The following is an 18,762-nucleotide window of genomic DNA, read 5'->3' as shown; positions in this document are numbered from 1 at the left end:
ACGCTTTAGGGGGAGCGTGCGTGTGAGGGCGCGGGTTAGTGTTATCGTACGGGTTAGGATTAGGGGACGGGTGAGGGTCAGGCTTCGGGGAAGGGTTAGGGTTAGGGTTCGGGCTAGGGTTAGGGTTAGGGGACGGGGACGGTTTAGGGTCCAGGTGAGGGTACGGCAACGCTTTACGGGGAGCGTGCATGTGAGGGCGCGGGTTAGTGTTAGCGTACGGGTTAGGATTAGGGGACGGGTGAGTGTCAGGCTTCGGGGAAGGGTTAGGGTTAGGGTTCGGGCTAGGGTTAGGGTTAGGGGACGGGGACGGTTTAGGGTCCAGGTGAGGGTACGGCAACGCTTTAGGGGGAGCGTGCGTGTGAGGGCGCGGTTTAGTGTTAGCGTACGGGTTAGGATTAGGGGATGGGTGAGGGTCAGGCTTCGGGGAAGGGTTAGGGTTAGGGTTCGGGCTCTGGTTAGGGTTAGGGGTCGGGGACGGTTTAGGGTCCAGGTGAGGGTACGGCAACGCTTTAGGGGGAACGTGCGTGTGAGGGCGCGCATTAGTGTTAGCGTACGGGTTAGGATTAGGGGACGGGTGAGGATCAGGCTTCGGGGAAGGGTTAGGGTTAGGGTTCGGGCTACGGTTAGGGTTAGGGGACGGGGACGGTTTAGGGTCCACGTGAGGGTACGGCAACGCTTTAGGGGGAGCGTGCGTGTGAGGGCGCGGGTTAGTGTTAGCGTATGGGTTAGGATTAGGGGACGGTTGAGGGTCAGGCTTCGGGGTAGGGTTAGGGTTAGGGTTCGGGCTAGGGTTAGGGGACGGGGACGGGGACGGTTTAGGGTCCAGGTGAGGGTACGTCAACGCTTTAGGGGGAGCGTGCGTGTGAGGGCGCGGGTTAGTGTTAGCGTACGGGTTAGGATTAGGGGACGGGTGAGGGTCAGGCTTCGGGGAAGGGTTAGGGAGAGGGTTTGGGCTAGGGTTAGGGTTAGGGGACGGGGACGGTTTAGGGTCCAGGTGAGGGTACGGCAACCCTTTAGGGGGAGCGTGCGTGTGAGGGCGCGGGTTAGTGTTAGCGTACGGGTTAGGATTAGGGGACGGGTGAGGGTGAGGCTTCGGGGAAGGGTTAGGGTTAGGGTTCGGGCTAGGGTTAGGGTTAGGGGACGGGGACGGTTTAGGGTCCAGGTGAGGGTACGGCAACGCATTAGGGGGAGCATGCTTGTGAGGGCGCGGGTTAGTGTTAGCGTACGGGTTAGGATTAGGGGACGGGTGAGGGTCAGGCGTCGGGGAAGGGTTAGGGTTAGGGTTCGGGCTAGGGTTAGGGTTAGGGGACGGGGACGGTTTAGGGTCCAGGTGAGGGTACGGCAACGCTTTAGGGGGAGCGTGCGTGTGAGGGCGCGGGTTAGTGTTATCGTACGGGTTAGGATTAGGGGACGGGTGAGGGTCAGGCTTCGGGGAAGGGTTAGGGTTAGGGTTCGGGCTAGGGTTAGGGTTAGGGGACGGGGACGGTTTAGGGTCCAGGTGAGGGTACGGCAACGCTTTAGGGGGAGCGTGCGTGTGAGGGCGCGGTTTAGTGTTAGCGTACGGGTTAGGATTAGGGGATGGGTGAGGGTCAGGCTTCGGGGAAGGGTTAGGGTTAGGGTTCGGGCTCTGGTTAGGGTTAGGGGTCGGGGACGGTTTAGGGTCCAGGTGAGGGTACGGAACGCTTTAGGGGGAACGTGCGTGTGAGGGCGCGCGTTAGTGTTAGCGTACGGGTTAGGATTAGGGGACGGGTGAGGATCAGGCTTCGGGGAAGGGTTAGGGTTAGGGTTCGGGCTACGGTTAGGGTTAGGGGACGTGGACGGTTTAGGGTCCACGTGAGGGTACGGCAACGCTTTAGGGGGAGCGTGCGTGTGAGGGCGCGGGTTAGTGTTAGCGTACGGGTTAGGATTAGGGGACGGTTGAGGGTCAGGCTTCGGGGTAGGGTTAGGGTTAGGGTTCGGGCTAGGGTTAGGGGACGGGGACGGGGACGGTTTAGGGTCCAGGTGAGGGTACGTCAACGCTTTAGGGGGAGCGTGCGTGTGAGGGCGCGGGTTAGTGTTAGCGTACGGGTTAGGATTAGGGGACGGGTGAGGGTCAGGCTTCGGGGAAGGGTTAGGGAGAGGGTTCGGGCTAGGGTTAGGGTTAGGGGACGGGGACGGTTTAGGGTCCAGGTGAGGGTACGGCAACCCTTTAGGGGGAGCGTGCGTGTGAGGGCGCGGGTTAGTGTTAGCGTACGGGTTAGGATTAGGGGACGGGTGAGGGTGAGGCTTCGGGGAAGGGTTAGGGTTAGGGTTCGGGCTAGGGTTAGGGTTAGGGGACGGGGACGGTTTAGGGTCCAGGTGAGGGTACGGCAACCCATTAGGGGGAGCATGCGTGTGAGGGCGCGGGTTAGTGTTAGCGTACGGGTTAGGATTAGGGGACGGGTGAGGGTCAGGCGTCGGGGAAGGGTTAGGGTTAGGGTTCGGGCTAGGGTTAGGGTTAGGGGACGGGGACGGTTTAGGGTCCAGGTGAGGGTACGGCAACGCTTTAGGGGGAGCGCGCGTGTGAGGGCGCGGGTTAGTGTTATCGTACGGGTTAGGATTAGGGGACGGGTGAGGGTCAGGCTTCGGGGAAGGGTTAGGGTTAGGGTTCGGGCTAGGGTTAGGGTTAGGGGACGGGGACGGTTTAGGGTCCAGGTGAGGGTACGGCAACGCTTTAGGGGGAGCGTGCATGTGAGGGCGCGGGTTAGTGTTAGCGTACGGGTTAGGATTAGGGGACGGGTGAGTGTCAGGCTTCGGGGAAGGGTTAGGGTTAGGGTTCGGGCTAGGGTTAGGGTTAGGGGACGGGGACGGTTTAGGGTCCAGGTGAGGGTACGGCAACGCTTTAGGGGGAGCGTGCGTGTGAGGGCGTGGTTTAGTGTTAGCGTACGGGTTAGGATTAGGGGATGGGTGAGGGTCAGGCTTCGGGGAAGGGTTAGGGTTAGGGTTCGGGCTAGGGTTAGGGTTAGGGGTCGGGGACGGTTTAGGGTCCAGGTGAGGGTACGGCAACGCTTTAGGGGGAACGTGCGTGTGAGGGCGCGCGTTAGTGTTAGCGTACGGGTTAGGATTAGGGGACGGGTGAGGATCAGGCTTCGGGGAAGGGTTACGGTTAGGGTTCGGGCTACGGTTAGGGTTAGGGGACGGGGACGGTTTAGGGTCCACGTGAGGGTACGGCAACGCTTTAGGGGGAGCGTGCGTGTGAGGGCGCGGGTTAGTGTTAGCGTACGGGTTAGGATTAGGGGACGGTTGAGGATCAGGCTTCGGGGTAGGGTTAGGGTTAGGGTTCGGGCTAGGGTTAGGGGACGGGGACGGGGACGGTTTAGGGTCCAGGTGAGGGTACGTCAACGCTTTAGGGGGAGCGTGCGTGTGAGGGCGCGGGTTAGTGTTAGCGTACGGGTTAGGATTAGGGGACGGGTGAGGGTCAGGCTTCGGGGAAGGTTTAGGGAGAGGGTTCGGGCTAGGGTTAGGGTTAGGGGACGGGGACGGTTTAGGGTCCAGGTGAGGGTACGGCAACGCTTTAGGGGGAGCGTGCGTGTGAGGGCGTGGGTTAGTGTTAGCGTACGGGTTAGGATTAGGGGACGGGTGAGGGTCAGGCTTCGGGGAAGGGTTAGGGAGAGGGTTCGGGCTAGGGTTAGGGTTAGGGGACGGGGACGGTTTAGGGTCCAGGTGAGGGTACGGCAACGCTTTAGGGGGAGCGTGCGTGTGAGGGCGCGGGTTAGTGTTAGTGTACGGGTTAGGATTAGGGGACGGGTGAGGGTCAGGCTTCGGGGAAGGGTAAGTTTTAGGGTTCGGGCTAGGGTTAGGGTTAGGTGACGGGGACGGTTTAGGGTCCAGGTGAGGGTACGACAACGCTTTAGGGGGAGCGTGCGTGTGAGGGCGCGGGTAGTGTTAACGTACGGTTTAGGATTAGGGGACGGGTGAGGGTCAGGCTTCGAGGAAGTGTTAGGGTTAAGGTTCGGGCTAGGGTTAGGGTTAGGGGACGGGGACGGTTTAGGGTCCAGGTGAGGGGACAGCAACACTTTAGGGGGAGCGTGCGTGTGAGGGCGCGGGTTAGTGTTAGCGTACGGGTTAGGATTCGGGGACGGGTGAGGGTCAGGCTTCGGCGAAGGGTTAGGGTTAGGGTTCGGGCTTGGTTAGGGTTAGGGGACGGGGACGGTTTAGGGTCCAGGTCAGGGTACGGCAACGCTTTAGGGGGAGCGTGCGTGTGAGGGCGCGGGTTAGTGTTAGCGTACGGGTTAGGATTAGGGGACGGGTGAGGGTCAGGCTTCGGGAAAGGGTTAGGTTTCGGGTTCGGGCTAGGGTTAGGGTTAGGGGACGGGGACGGTTTAGGGTCCAGGTGAGGGTACGGCAACGCTTTAGGGGGAGCGTGCGTGTGAGGGCGCAGGTTAGTGTTAGCGTACGGGTTAGGATTAGGGGACGGGTGAGGGTCAGGCTTCGGGAAAGGGTTAGGTTTCGGGTTCGGGCTAGGGATAGGGTTAGGGGATGGGGACGGTTTAGGGTCCAGGTGAGGGTAAGGCAACGCTTTAGGGGGAGCGTACGTGTGAGGGCGCGGGTTAGTGTTAGCGTACGGGTTAGGATTAGGGGACGGGTGAGGGTCAGGCTTTGGGGAAGGGATAGAGTTAGGGTTCGAGCTAGGGTTAGGTTTAGGGGACGGGGACGGTTTAAGGTCCAGGTGAGGGTATGTCAACGCTTTAGGGGGAGCGTGCGTGTGAGGACGCGGGATAGTGTTAGCGTCCGGGTTAGGATTAGGGGACGTGTGAGGGTCAGGCTTCGGGGAAGTGTTAGGGTTAGGGTTCGGGCTAGGTTTAAGGTTAGGGGACGGGGACGGTTTAGGGTCCAGGTGAGGGTACGGCAACGCTTTATGGGGAGAATGCGTGTGAGGGCGCGGGTTAGTGTTAGCGTACGGGTTAGGATTAAGGGACGGGTGAGGGTCAGGCTTCGGGGAAGGATTAGGGTTAGGGTTCGGCTAGGGTTAAGGTTATGGGACGGGGACGGTTTAGGGTCCAGGTGAGGGTACGGCAACACATTAGGGGGAGCATGCGTGTGAGGGGGCGGGTTAGTGTTAGCGTACGGGTTAGGATTAGGGGACGGGTGAGGGTCAGGCGTCGGGGAAGGGTTAGGGTTAGGGTTCGGGCTAGGGTTAGGGTTAGGGGACGGGGACGGTTTAGGGTCCAGGTGAGGGTACGGCAACGCTTTAGGGGGAGCGTGCGTGTGAGGGCACGGGTTAGTGTTAGCGTACGGGTTAGGATTAGGGGACGGGTGAGGGTCAGGCTTCGGGGAAGGGTTAGGGTTAGGGTTCGGGCTAGGGTTAGGGTTAGGGGACGGGGACGGTTTAGGGTCCAGGTGAGGGTACGGCAACGCTTTAGGGGGAGCGTGCGTGTGAGGGCGCGGTTTAGTGTTAGCGTACGGGTTAGGATTAGGGGATGGGTGAGGGTCAGGCTTCGGGGAAGGGTTAGGGTTAGGGTTCGGGCTCTGGTTAGGGTTAGGGGTCGGGGACGGTTTAGGGTCCAGGTGAGGGTACGGCAACGCTTTAGGGGGAACGTGCGTGTGAGGGCGCGCGTTAGTGTTAGCGTACGGGTTAGGATTAGGGGACGGGTGAGGATCAGGCTTCGGGGAAGGGTTAGGGTTAGGGTTCGGGCTACGGTTAGGGTTAGGGGACGGGGACGGTTTAGGGTCCACGTGAGGGTACGGCAACGCTTTAGGGGGAGCGTGCGTGTGAGGGCGCGGGTTAGTGTTAGCGTACGGGTTAGGATTAGGGGACGGTTGAGGGTCAGGCTTCGGGGTAGGGTTAGGGTTAGGGTTCGGGCTAGGGTTAGGGGACGGGGACGGGGACGGTTTAGGGTCCAGGTGAGGGTACGTCAACGCTTTAGGGGGAGCGTGCGTGTGAGGGCGCGGGTTAGTGTTAGCGTACGGGTTAGGATTAGGGGACGGGTGAGGGTCAGGCTTCGGGGAAGGGTTAGGGAGAGGGTTCGGGCTAGGGTTAGGGTTAGGGGACGGGGACGGTTTAGGGTCCAGGTGAGGGTACGGCAACCCTTTAGGGGGAGCGTGCGTGTGAGGGCGCGGGTTAGTTTTAGCGTACGGGTTAGGATTAGGGGACGGGTGAGGGTGAGGCTTCGGGGAAGGGTTAGGGTTAGGGTTCGGGCTAGGGTTAGGGTTAGGGGACGGGGACGGTTTAGGGTCCAGGTGAGGGTACGGCAACCCATTAGGGGGAGCATGCGTGTGAGGGCGCGGGTTAGTGTTAGCGTACGGGTTAGGATTAGGGGACGGGTGAGGGTCAGGCGTCGGGGAAGGGTTAGGGTTAGGGTTCGGGCTAGGGTTAGGGTTAGGGGACGGGGACGGTTTAGGGTCCAGGTGAGGGTACGGCAACGCTTTAGGGGGAGCGCGCGTGTGAGGGCGCGGGTTAGTGTTATCGTACGGGTTAGGATTAGGGGACGGGTGAGGGTCAGGCTTCGGGGAAGGGTTAAGGTTAGGGTTCGGGCTAGGGTTAGGGTTAGGGGACGGGGACGGTTTAGGGTCCAGGTGAGGGTACGGCAACGCTTTAGGGGGAGCGTGCATGTGAGGGCGCGGGTTAGTGTTAGCGTACGGGTTAGGATTAGGGGACGGGTGAGGGTCAGGCTTCGGGGAAGGGTTAGGGTTAGGGTTCGGGCTAGGGTTAGGGTTAGGGGACGGGGACGGTTTAGGGTCCAGGTGAGGGTACGGCAACGCTTTAGGGGGAGCGTGCGTGTGAGGGCGTGGTTTAGTGTTAGCGTACGGGTTAGGATTAGGGGATGGGTGAGGGTCAGGCTTCGGGGAAGGGTTAGGGTTAGGGTTCGGGCTACGGTTAGGGTTAGGGGTCGGGGACGGTTTAGGGTCCAGGTGAGGGTACGGCAACGCTTTAGGGGTAACGTGCGTGTGAGGGCGCGCGTTAGTGTTAGCGTACGGGTTAGGATTAGGGGACGGGTGAGGATCAGGCTTCGGGGAAGGGTTAGGGTTAGGGTTCGGGCTACGGTTAGGGTTAGGGGACGGGGACGGTTTAGGGTCCACGTGAGGGTACGGCAACGCTTTAGGGGGAGCGTGCGTGTGAGGGCGCGGGTTAGTGTTAGCGTACGGGTTAGGATTAGGGGACGGTTGAAGATCAGGCTTCGGGGTAGGGTTAGGGTTAGGGTTCGGGCTAGGGTTAGGGGACGGGGACGGGGACGGTTTAGGGTCCAGGTGAGGGTACGTCAACGCTTTAGGGGGAGCGTGCGTGTGAGGGCGCGGGTTAGTGTTAGCGTACGGGTTAGGATTAGGGGACGGGTGAGGGTCAGGCTTCGGGGAAGGGTTAGGGAGAGGGTTCGGGCTAGGGTTAGGGTTAGGGGACGGGGACGGTTTAGGGTCCAGGTGAGGGTACGGCAACGCTTTAGGGGGAGCGTGCGTGTGAGGGCGTGGGTTAGTGTTAGCGTACGGGTTAGGATTAGGGGACGGGTGAGGGTCAGGCTTCGGGGAAGGGTTAGGGAGAGGGTTCGGGCTAGGGTTAGGGTTAGGGGACGGGGACGGTTTAGGGTCCAGGTGAAGGTTCGGCAACGCTTTAGGGGGAGCGTGCGTGTGAGGGCACGGGTTAGTGTTAGCGTATGGGTTAGGATTAGGGGACGGGTGAGTGTCAGGCTTTGGGGAAGTGTTAGGGTTAGGGTTCGGGCTTGGTTAGGGTTAGGGGACGGGGACGGTTTAGGGTCCAGGTCAGGGTACGGCAACGCTTTAGGGGGAGCGTGCGTGTGAGGGCGCGGGTTAGTGTTAGCGTACGGGTTAGGATTAGGGGACGGGTGAGGGTCAGGCTTCGGGAAAGGGTTAGGTTTCGGGTTCGGGCTAGGGATAGGGTTAGGGGATGGGGACGGTTTAGGGTCCAGGTGAGGGTAAGGCAACGCTTTAGGGGGAGCGTACGTGTGAGGGCGCGGGTTAGTGTTAGCGTACGGGTTAGGATTAGGGGACGGGTGAGGGTCAGGCTTTGGGGAAGGGATAGAGTTAGGGTTCGAGCTAGGGTTAGGTTTAGGGGACGGGGACGGTTTAGGGTCCAGGTGAGGGTATGTCAACGCTTTAGGGGGAGCGTGCGTGTGAGGACGCGGGATAATGTTAGCGTCCGGGTTAGGATTAGGGGACGTGTGAGGGTCAGGCTTCGGGGAAGTGTTAGGGTTAGGGTTCGGGCTAGGTTTAAGGTTAGGGGACGGGGACGGTTTAGGGTCCAGGTGAGGGTACGGCAACGCTTTATGGGGAGAATGCGTGTGAGGGCGCGGGTTAGTGTTAGCGTACTGGTTAGGATTAAGGGACGGGTGAGGGTCAGGCTTCGGGGAAGGATTAGGGTTAGGGTTCGGCTAGGGTTAAGGTTATGGGACGGGGACGGTTTAGGGTCCAGGTGAGGGTACGGCAACACTTTAGGGGGAGCGTGCGTGTGAGGGCACGGGTTAGTGTTAGCGTATGGGTTAGGATTAGGGGACGGGTGAGGGTCAGGCTTTGGGGAAGTGTTAGGGTTAGGGTTCGGGGTTGGTTAGGGTTAGGGGACGGGGACGGTTTAGGGTCCAGGTGAGGGTACGGCAACGCTTTAGGGGGAGCGTGCGTGTGAAGGCGCGGGTTAGTGTTAGCGTACGGGATAGGATTAGGGGACGGGTGAGGGTTAACCTTCGGGAAAGGGTTAGGTTTCTGTTTCGGGCTAGGGTTAGGGTTAGGGGACGGGGTCGGTTTAGGGTCCAGGTGAGGGTACAGCAACGCTTTAGGGGGAGCGTGCGTGTGAGCGCGCGGGTTAGTGTTAGCGTACGGGTTAGGATTAGGGGACGGGTGAGGGTCAGGCTTTGGGGAAGGGTTAGGGTTAGGGTTCGGGCTAGGGTTAGGGTTAGGGGACGGGGACGGTTTAGGGTCCAGGAGAGGGTACGGCAACGCTTTAGGGGGAGCGTACGTGTGAGGGCGCGGGTTAGTGTTAGCATACGGGTTAGGATTAGGGGACGGGTGAGAGTCAGGCTTCGGGGAAGGGTTAGAGTTAGGGTTCGGGCTAGGGTTAGGGTTAGGGGACGGGGACGGTTTAGGGTCCAGGTGAGGGTACGGCAACGCATTAGGGGGAGCGTGCGTGTGAGGGCGCGGGTTAGTGTTAGCTTAAGGGTTAGGATTAGGGGACGGGTGAGGGTCAGGCTTCGGGGAAGGGTTAGGGTTAGGGTTCGGGCTAGGGTTAGGGTTAGGGGACGGGGACGGTTTAGGGTCCAGGTGAGGGTACGGCAACGCTTTAGGGGGAGCGTGCGTGTGAGGGCACGGGTTTGTGTTAGCGTATGGGTTAGGATTAGGGGACGGGTGAGGGTGAGGCTTTGGGGAAGTGTTAGGGTTAGGGTTCGGGCTTGGTTAGGGTTAGGGGACGGGGACGGTTTAGGTTCCAGGTGAGGGTACGGCAACGCTTTAGGGGGAGCGTGCGTGTGAGGGCGCGGGTTAGTGTTAACGTACGGGTTAGGATTAGGGGACGGGTGAGGGTCAGGCTTCGGGGAAGTGTTAGGGTTAGGGTTCGGGCTAGGGTTAGGGTTAGGGGACGGGGACGGTTTAGGGTCCAGGTGAGGGTACGGCAACGATTTAGGGGGAGCGTGCGTGTGAGGGCGTGGGTTAGTGTTAACGTACGGGTTAGGATTAGGGGACGGGTGAGGCTCAGGCTTCGGGGAAGGGTTAGGGTTAGGGTTCGGGCTAGGGTTAGGGTTACGGGAAGGGGACGGTTTAGGGTCCAGGTGAGGGTACGGCAACGCTTTAGGGGGAGCGTGCGTGTGAGTGCGTGGGTTAGTGTTAGCGTACGGGTTAGGATTAGGGGACGGGTGAGGGTCAGGCTTCGGGGAAGGGTTAGGGTTAGGGTTCGGGCTAGGGTTAGGGTTAGGGGACGGGGACGGTTTAGGGTCCAGGTGAGGGTACGGCAACGCTTCAGGGGGAGCGTGCGTGTGAGGGCGCGGGTTAGTGTTAGCGTACGGGTTAGGATTAGGGGACGGGTGAGGGTCAGGCTTCTGGGAAGGGTTAGGGTTAGGGTTCGGGCTAGGGTTAGGGTTAGGGGACGGGGACGGTTTAGGGTCCAGGTGAGGGTACGGCAACGCTTTAGGGGGAGTGTGCGTGTGAGGGCGCGGGTTAGTGTTAGAAAACGGGTTAGGATTAGGGGACGGGTGAGGGTCAGGCTTCGGGGAAGGGTTAGGGTTAGGTTTCGGGCTAGGGTTAGGGTTAGGGGACGGGGACGGTTTGGGATCCAGGTGAGGGTACGGCAACGCCTTAGGGGTAGTGTACGTGTGAGGGCGCGGGTTAGTGTTAGAGTACGGGTTAGGATTAGGGGACGGGTGAGGGTCAGGCTTCGGGGAAGGGTTAGGGTTAGGGTTCGGGCTAGGGTTAGGGTTAGGGGACGGGGACGGTTTAGGGTCCAGGTGAGGGTACGGCAACGCTTTAGGGGGAGCGTGCGTGTGAGGGCGCGGGTTAGTGTTAGCGTACGGGTTAGGATTAGGGGACGGGTGAGGGTCAGGCTTCGCGGAAGGGTTAGGGTTAGGGTTCGGGCTAGGGTTAGGGTTAGGTGACGGGGACGGTTTAGGGTCCAGGTGAGGGTACGGCAACGCTTTAGGGGGAGCGTGCATGTGAGGGCGCAGGTTAGTGTTAGCGTACGTGTTAGGATTAGGGGACCGGTGAGGGTCAGGCTTCGGGGAAGGGTTAGGGTTAGGGTTCAGGCTAGGGTTAGGGTTAGGGGACGGGGACGGTATAGGGTCCAGGGGAGGGTACGACAACGCTTTAGGGGGAGCGTACGTGTGAGGGCGCGGGTTAGTGTTAGCGTACGGGTTAGAATTAGGGGAAGGGTGAGGGTCAGGCTTCGGGGAAGTGTTAGGGTTAGGGTTCGGGCTAGGGTTAGGGTTAGGGGACGGGGACGGTTTAGGGTCCAGGTGAGGGTACAGCAACGCTTTAGGGGGAGCGTGCGTGTGAGGGCGCGGGTTAGTGTTAGCATACGGGTTAGGATTAGGGGACGGGTGAGGGTCAGGCTTCGGGGAAGGGTTAGGGTTAGGGTTCGGGCTAGGGTTAGGGTTAGGGGACGGGGACGGTTTAGGGTCCAGGTGAGGGTACGGCAATGCTTTAGGGTGAGCGTGCGTGTGAGGGCGCGGGTTATTGTTAGCGTACGGGTTAGGATTAGGTGACGGGTGAGGGTCAGGCTTCGCGGAAGGGTTAGGGTTAGGGTTCGGGCTAGGGTTAGGGTTAGGTGACGGGGACGGTTTAGGGTCCAGGTGAGGGTACGGCAACGCTTTAGGGGGAGCGTGCATGTGAGGGCGCAGGTTAGTGTTAGCGTACGGGTTAGGATTAGGGGACCGGTGAGGGTCAGGCTTCGGGGAAGGGTTAGGGTTAGGGTTCGGGGTAGGGTTAGGGTTAGGGGACGGGGACGGTTTAGGGTCCAGGTGAGGGTACGGCAACGCTATAGGGGGAGCGTACGTGTGAGGGCGCGGGTTAGTGTTAGCCTACGGGATAGGATTACGGGACGGGTGAGGGTCAGGCTTCGGCGAAGGGTTAGGGTTAGGGTTCGGGCTTGGTTAGGGTTAGGGGACGGGGACTGTTCACGGTCCAGGTGAGGGTTCGGCAACGCTTTAGGGGGAGCGTGCGTGTGAGGGCGCGGGTTAGTGTTAGCGTACGGGTTAGGATTAGGGGACGGGTGAGGGTTAGGCTTCGGAAAGGGTTAGGTTTCGGGTTCGGGCTAGGGTTAGGGTTAGGGGACGGGGACGGTTTAGGGTCCAGGTGAGGGTACGGCAACGCTTTAGGGGGAGCGTGCGTGTGAGGGCGCAGGTTAGTGTTAGCGTACGGGTTAGGATTAGGGGACGGGTGAGGGTCAGGCTTCGGGAAAGGGTTAGGTTTCAGGTTCGGGCTAGGGATAGGGTTAGGGGATGGGGACGGTTTAGGGTCCAGGTGAGGGTAAGGCAACGCTTTAGGGGGAGCGTACGTGTGAGGGCGCGGGTTAGTGTTAGCGTACGGGTTAGGATTAGGGGACGGGTGAGGGTCAGGCTTTGGGGAAGGGATAGAGTTAGGGTTCGAGCTAGGGTTAGGTTTAGGGGACGGGGATGGTTTAGGGTCCAGGTGAGGGTATGGCAACGCTTTAGGGGGAGCGTGCGTGTGAGGGCGCGGGATAGTGTTAGCGTCCGGGTTAGGATTAGGGGACGTGTGAGGGTCAGGCTTCGGGGAAGTGTTAGGGTTAGGGTTCGGGCTAGGTTTAAGGTTAGGGAACGGGGACGGTTTAGGGTCCAGGTGAGGGTACGGCAGTGCTTTATGGGGAGAATGCGTGTGAGGGCGCGGGTTAGTGTTAGCGTACGGGTTAGGATTAAGGGACGGGTGAGGGTCAGGCTTCGGGGAAGGATTAGGGTTAGGGTTCGGCTAGGGTTAAGGTTATGGGACGGGGACGGTTTAGGGTCCATGTGAGGGTACGGCAACGCTTTAGGGGGAGCGTGCGTGTGAGGGCACGGGTTAGTGTTAGCGTATGGGTTAGGATTAGGGGACGGGTGAGGGTCAGGCTTTTGGGAAGTGTTAGGGTTAGGGTTCGGGCTTGGTTAGGGTTAGGGGATGGGGACGGTTTAGGGTCCATGTGAGGGTACGGCAACGCTTTAGGGGGAGCGTGCGTGTGAGGGCGCGGGTTAGTGTTAGCGTACGGGTTAGGATTAGGGGACGGGTGAGGGTCAGGCTTCGGGGAAGGGTTAGGGTTAGGGTTCGGGCTAGGGTTAGGGTTAGGGGACGGGGACGGTTTAGGGTCCAGGTGAGGGTACAGCAACGCTTTAGGGGGAGCGTGCGTGTGAGTGCGCGGGTTAGTGTTAGCGTACGGGTTAGGATTAGGGGACGGGTGAGGGTCAGGCTTTGGGGAAGGGTTAGGGTTAGGGTTCGGGCTAGGGTTAGGGTTAGGGGACGGGGACGGTTTAGGGTCCAGGAGAGGGTACGGCAACGCTTTAGGGGGAGCGTACGTGTGAGGGCGCGGGTTAGTGTTAGCATACGGGTTAGGATTAGGGGACGGGTGAGAGTCAGGCTTCGGGGAAGGGTTAGAGTTAGGGTTCGGGCTAGGGTTAGGGTTAGGGGACGGGGACGGTTTAGGGTCCAGGTGAGGGTACGGCAACACATTAGGGGGAGCGTGCGTGTGAGGGCGCGGGTTAGTGTTAGCGTAAGGGTTAGGATTAGGGGACGGGTGAGGGTCAGGCTTCGGGGAAGGGTTAGGGTTAGGGTTCGGGCTAGGGTTAGGGTTAGGGGACGGGGACGGTTTAGGGTCCAGGTGAGGGTACGGCAACGCTTTAGGGGGAGCGTGCGTGTGAGGACACGGGTTAGTGTTAGCGTATGGGTTAGGATTAGGGCACGGGTGAGGGTCAGGCTTTGGGGAAGTGTTAGGGTTAGGGTTCGGGCTTGGTTAGGGTTAGGGGACGGGGACGGTTTAGGGTCCAGGTGAGGGTACGGCAACGCTTTAGGGGGAGCGTGCGTGTGAGGGCGCGGGTTAGTGTTAGCGTACGGGTTAGGATTAGGGGCCGGGTGAGGGTTAACCTTCGGAAAAGGGTTAGGTTTCGTGTTCGGGCTAGGGTTAGGGTTAGGGGACGGGGACGGTTTAGGGTCCAGGTGAGGGTACAGCAACGCTTTAGGGGGAGCGTGCGTGTGAGTGCGCGGGTTAGTGTTAGCGTACGAGTTAGGATTAGGGGACGGGTGAGGGTCAGGCTTTGGGGAAGGGTTAGGGTTAGGGTTCGGGCTAGGGTTAGGGTTAGGGGACGGGGACGGTTTAGGGTCCAGGAGAGGGTACGGCAACGCTTTAGGGGGAGCGTACGTGTGAGGGCGCGGGTTAGTGTTAGCATACGGGTTAGGATTAGGGGACGGGTGAGAGTCAGGCTTCGGGGAAGGGTTAGAGTTAGGGTTCGGGCTAGGGTTAGGGTTAGGGGACGGGGACGGTTTAGGGTCCAGGTGAGGGTACGGCAACGCATTAGGGGGAGCGTGCGTGTGAGGGCGCGGGTTAGTGTTAGCGTAAGGGTTAGGATTAGGGGACGGGTGAGGGTCAGGCTTCGGGGAAGGGTTAGGGTTAGGGTTCGGGCTAGGGTTAGGGTTAGGGGACGGGGACGGTTTAGGGTCCAGGTGAGGGTACGGCAACGCTTTAGGGGGAGCGTGCGTGTGAGGACACGGGTTAGTGTTAGCGAATGGGTTAGGATTAGGGGACGGGTGAGGGTCAGGCTTTGGGGAAGTGTTAGGGTTAGGGTTCGGGCTTGGTTAGGGTTAGGGGACGGGGACGGTTTAGGGTCCAGGTGAGGGTACGGCAACGCTTTAGGGGGAGCGTGCGTGTGAGGGCGCGGGTTAGTGTTAGCGTACGGGTTAGGATTAGTGGACGGGTGAGGGTTAACCTTCGGAAAAGGGTTAGGTTTCGTGTTCGGGCTAGGGTTAGGGTTAGGGGACGGGGACGGTTTAGGGTCCAGGTGAGGGTACAGCAACGCTTTAGGGGGAGCGTGCGTGTGAGTGCGCGGGTTAGTGTTAGCGTACGAGTTAGGATTAGGGTAAGGGTGAGGGTCAGGCTTTGGGGAAGGGTTAGAGTTAGGGTTCGGGCTAGGGTTAGGGTTAGGGGACGGGGACGGTTTAGGGTCCAGGAGAGGGTACGGCAACGCTTTAGGGGGAGCGTACGTGTGAGGGCGCGGGTTAGTGTTAGCATACGGGTTAGGATTAGGGGACGGGTGAGAGTCAGGCTTCGGGGAAGGGTTAGAGTTAGGGTTCGGGCTAGGGTTAGGGTTAGGGGACGGGGACGGTTTAGGGTCCAGGTGAGGGTACGGCAACGCATTAGGGGGAGCGTACGTGTGAGGGCGCGGGTTAGTGTTAGCGTAAGGGTTAGGATTAGGGGACGGGTGAGGGTCAGGCTTCGGGGAAGGGTTAGGGTTAGGGTTCGGGCTAGGGTTAGGGTTAGGGGACGGGGACGGTTTAGGGTCCAGGTGAGGGTACGGCAACGCTTTAAGGGGAGCGTGCGTGTGAGGGCGTGGGTTAGTGTTAGCGTACGGGTTAGGATTAGGGGATGGGTGAGGGTCAGGCTTCGGGGAAGGGTTAGGGTTAGGGTTCGGGCTAGGGTTAGGGTTAGGGGACGGGGACGGTTTAGGGTCCAGGTGAGGGTACAGCAACGATTTAGGGGGAGTGTGCGTGTGAGGGCGCGGGTTAGTGTTAGCGTCCGGGTTAGGATTAGGGGACAGGTGAGGGTCAGGCTTCGGGGAAGGGTTAGGGTTAGGGTTCGGGCTAGGGTTAGGGTTACGGGAAGGGGACGGTTTAGGGTCCAGGTGAGGGTACGGCAACGCTTTAGGGGGAGCGTGCGTGTGAGTGCGTGGGTTAGTGTTAGCGTACGGGTTAGGATTAGGGGACGGGTGAGGGTCAGGCTTCGGGGAAGGGTTAGGGTTAGGGTTCGGGCTAGGGTTAGGGATAGGGGACGGGGACGGTTTAGGGTCCAGGTGAGGGTACGGCAACGCTTCAGGGGGAGCGTGCGTGTGACGGCGCGGGTTAGTGTTAGCGTACGGGTTAGGATTAGGGGACGGGTGAGGGTCAGGCTTCTGGGAAGGGTTAGGGTTAGGGTTCGGGCTAGGGTTAGGGTTAGGGGACGGGGACGGTTTAGGGTCCAGGTGAGGGTACGGCAACGCTTTAGGGGGAGTGTGCGTGTGAGGGCGCGGGTTAGTGTTAGAAAACGGGTTAGGATTAGGGGACGGGTGAGGGTCAGGCTTCGGGGAAGGGTTAGGGTTAGGGTTCGGGCTAGGGTTAGGGTTAGGGGACGGGGACGGTTTAGGGTCCAGGTGAGGGTACGACAACGCTTTAGGGGGAGCGTGCGTGTGAGGGCGCAGGTTAGTGTTAGCGTACGGGTTAGGATTAGGTGCCGGGTGAGGGTCAGGCTTCGGGGAATGTTTAGGGTTAGGTTTCGGGCTAGGGTTAGGGTTAGGGGACGGGGACGGTTTGGGATCCAGGTGAGGGTACGGCAACGCCTTAGGGGTAGTGTACGTGTGAGGGCGCGGGTTAGTGTTAGAGTACGAGTTAGGATTAGGGGACGGGTGAGGGTCAGGCTTCGGGGAAGGGTTAGGGTTAGGGTTCGGGCTAGGGTTAGGGTTAGGGGACGGGGACGGTTTAGGGTCCAGGTGAGGGTACGGCAACGCTTTAGGGGGAGCGTGCGTGTGAGGGCGCGGGTTAGTGTTAGCGTACGGGTTAGGATTAGGGGACGGGTGAGGGTCAGGCTTCGCGGAAGGGTTAGGGTTAGGGTTCGGGCTAGGGTTAGGGTTAGGTGACGGGGACGGTTTAGGGTCCAGGTGAGGGTACGGCAACGCTTTAGGGGGAGCGTGCATGTGAGGGCGCAGGTTAGTGTTAGCGTACGTGTTAGGATTAGGGGACCGGTGAGGGTCAGGCTTCGGGGAAGGGTTAGAGTTAGGGTTCGGGCTAGGGGTAGGGTTAGGGGACGGGGACGGTTTAGGGTCCAGGTGAGGGTACGGCAACGCTATAGGGGGAGCGTACGTGTGAGGGCGCGGGTTAGTGTTAGCCTACGGGATAGGATTACGGGACGGGTGAGGGTCAGGCTTCGGGGAAGGGTTAGGGTTAGGGTTCAGGCTAGGGTTAGGGTTAGGGGACGGGGACAGTTTAGGGTCCAGGTGAGGGTACGGCAACGCTTTAGGGGGAGCATGCGTGTGAGGGCGCAGGTTAGTGTTAGCGTACGGGTTAGGATTAGGGGACGGGTGAGGGTCAGGCTTCGGGGAAGGGTTAGGGTTAGGGTTCAGGCTAGGGTTAGGGTTAGGGGACGGGGACGGTATAGGGTCCAGGGGAGGGTACGACAACGCTTTAGGGGGAGCGTACGTGTGAGGGCGCGGGTTAGTGTTAGCGTACGGGTTAGAATTAGCGGAAGGGTGAGGGTCAGGCTTCGGGGAAGTGTTAGGGTTAGGGTTCGGGCTAGGGTTAGGGTTAGGGGACGGGGACGGTTTAGGGTCCAGGTGAGGGTACAGCAACGCTTTAGGGGGAGCGTGCGTGTGAGGGCGCGGGTTAGTGTTAGCGTACGGGTTAGGATTAGGGGACGGGTGAGGGTCAGGCTTCGGGGAAGGGTTAGGGTTAGGGTTCGGGCTAGGGTTAGGGTTAGGGGACGGGGACGGTTTAGGGTCCAGGTGAGGGTACGGCAATGCTTTAGGGTGAGCGTGCGTGTGAGGGCGCGGGTTATTGTTAGCGTACGGGTTAGGATTAGGGGACGGGTGAGGGTCAGGCTTCGCGGAAGGGTTAGGGTTAGGGTTCGGGCTAGGGTTAGGGTTAGGTGACGGGGACGGTTTAGGGTCCAGGTGAGGGTACGGCAACGCTTTAGGGGGAGCGTGCATGTGAGGGCGCAGGTTAGTGTTAGCGTACGGGTTAGGATTAGGGGACCGGTGAGGGTCAGGCTTCGGGGAAGGGTTAGGGTTAGGGTTCGGGCTAGGGTTAGGGTTAGGGGACGGGGACGGTTTAGGGTCCAGGTGAGGGTACGGCAACGCTATAGGGGGAGCGTACGTGTGAGGGCGCGGGTTAGTGTTAGCCTACGGGATAGGATTACGGGATGGGTGAGTGTCAGGCTTCGGGGAAGGGTTAGGGTTAGGGTTCGGGCTATGGTTAGGGTTAGGGGACGGGGACGGTTTAGGGTCCAGGTGAGGGTACGGCAACGCTTTAGGGGGAGCGTACGTGTGAGGGCGCGTGTTAGTGTTAGCGTATGGTTTAGGATTAGGGGACGGGTGAGGGTCAGGCTTCGGGGAATGTTTAGGGTTAGGTTTCGGGCTACGGTTAGGGTTAGGGGACGGGGACGGTTTAGGGTCCAGGTGAGGGTACGGCAACGCTTTAGGGGGAGCGTGCGTGTGAGGGAGCGGGTTAGTGTTAGCGTACGGGTTAGGATTAGGGGACGGGTGAGGGTCAGGCTTCGGGGAAGGGTTAGGGATAGGGTTCTGGCTAGGGTTAGGGTTAGGGGACGGGGACGGTTTAGGGTCCAGGTGAGGGTACGGCAACGCTTTAGGGGGAGCGTGGGTGTGAGGGCGCGGGTTAGTGTTAGCGTACGGGTTAGGATTAGGGGACGGGTGAGGGTCAGGCTTCGGGGAAGGGTTAGGGTTAGGGTTCGGGCTAGGGTTAGGCTTAGGGGACGGGGACGGTTTAGGGTCCAGGTGAGTGTACGACAACTCTTTAGGGGGAGCGTACGTGTGAGGGCGCGGGTTAGTTTTCGCGTACGGTTTAGGATTAGGGGACGGGTGAGGGTCAGGCTTCGGGGAAGGGTTAGGGTTAGGGTTCGGGCTAGGGTTAGGGTTAGGGGACGGGGACGGTTTAGGGTCCAGGTGAGGGTACGGCAACGCTTTAGGGGGAGCGTACGTGTGAGGGCGCGGGTTAGTGTTAGCATACGGGTTAGGATTAGGGGACGGGTGAGAGTCAGGCTTCGAGGAAGGGTTAGAGTTAGGGTTCGGGCTAGGGTTAGGGTTAGGGGACGGGGACGGTTTAGGGTCCAGGTGAGGGTACGGCAACGCATTAGGGGGAGCGTGCGTGTGAGGGCGTGGGTTAGTGTTAGCGTAAGGGTTAGGATTAGGGGACGGGTGAGGGTCAGGCTTCGGGGAAGGGTTAGGGTTAGGGTTCGGGCTAGGGTTAGGGTTAGGGGACGGGGACGGTTTAGGGTCCAGGTGAGGGTACGGCAACGCTTTAGGGGGAGCGTGCGTGTGAGGACACGGGTTAGTGTTAGCGAATGGGTTAGGATTAGGGGACGGATGAGGGTCAGGCTTTGGGGAAGTGTTAGGGTTAGGGTTCGGGCTTGGTTAGGGTTAG

This window comes from Delphinus delphis, chromosome 7, assembly GCF_949987515.2.
Source record: "Delphinus delphis chromosome 7, mDelDel1.2, whole genome shotgun sequence".
In the NCBI taxonomy this organism is placed as follows: domain Eukaryota; kingdom Metazoa; phylum Chordata; class Mammalia; order Artiodactyla; family Delphinidae; genus Delphinus; species Delphinus delphis.
Note: the sequence above shows the minus strand (reverse complement) of the source record.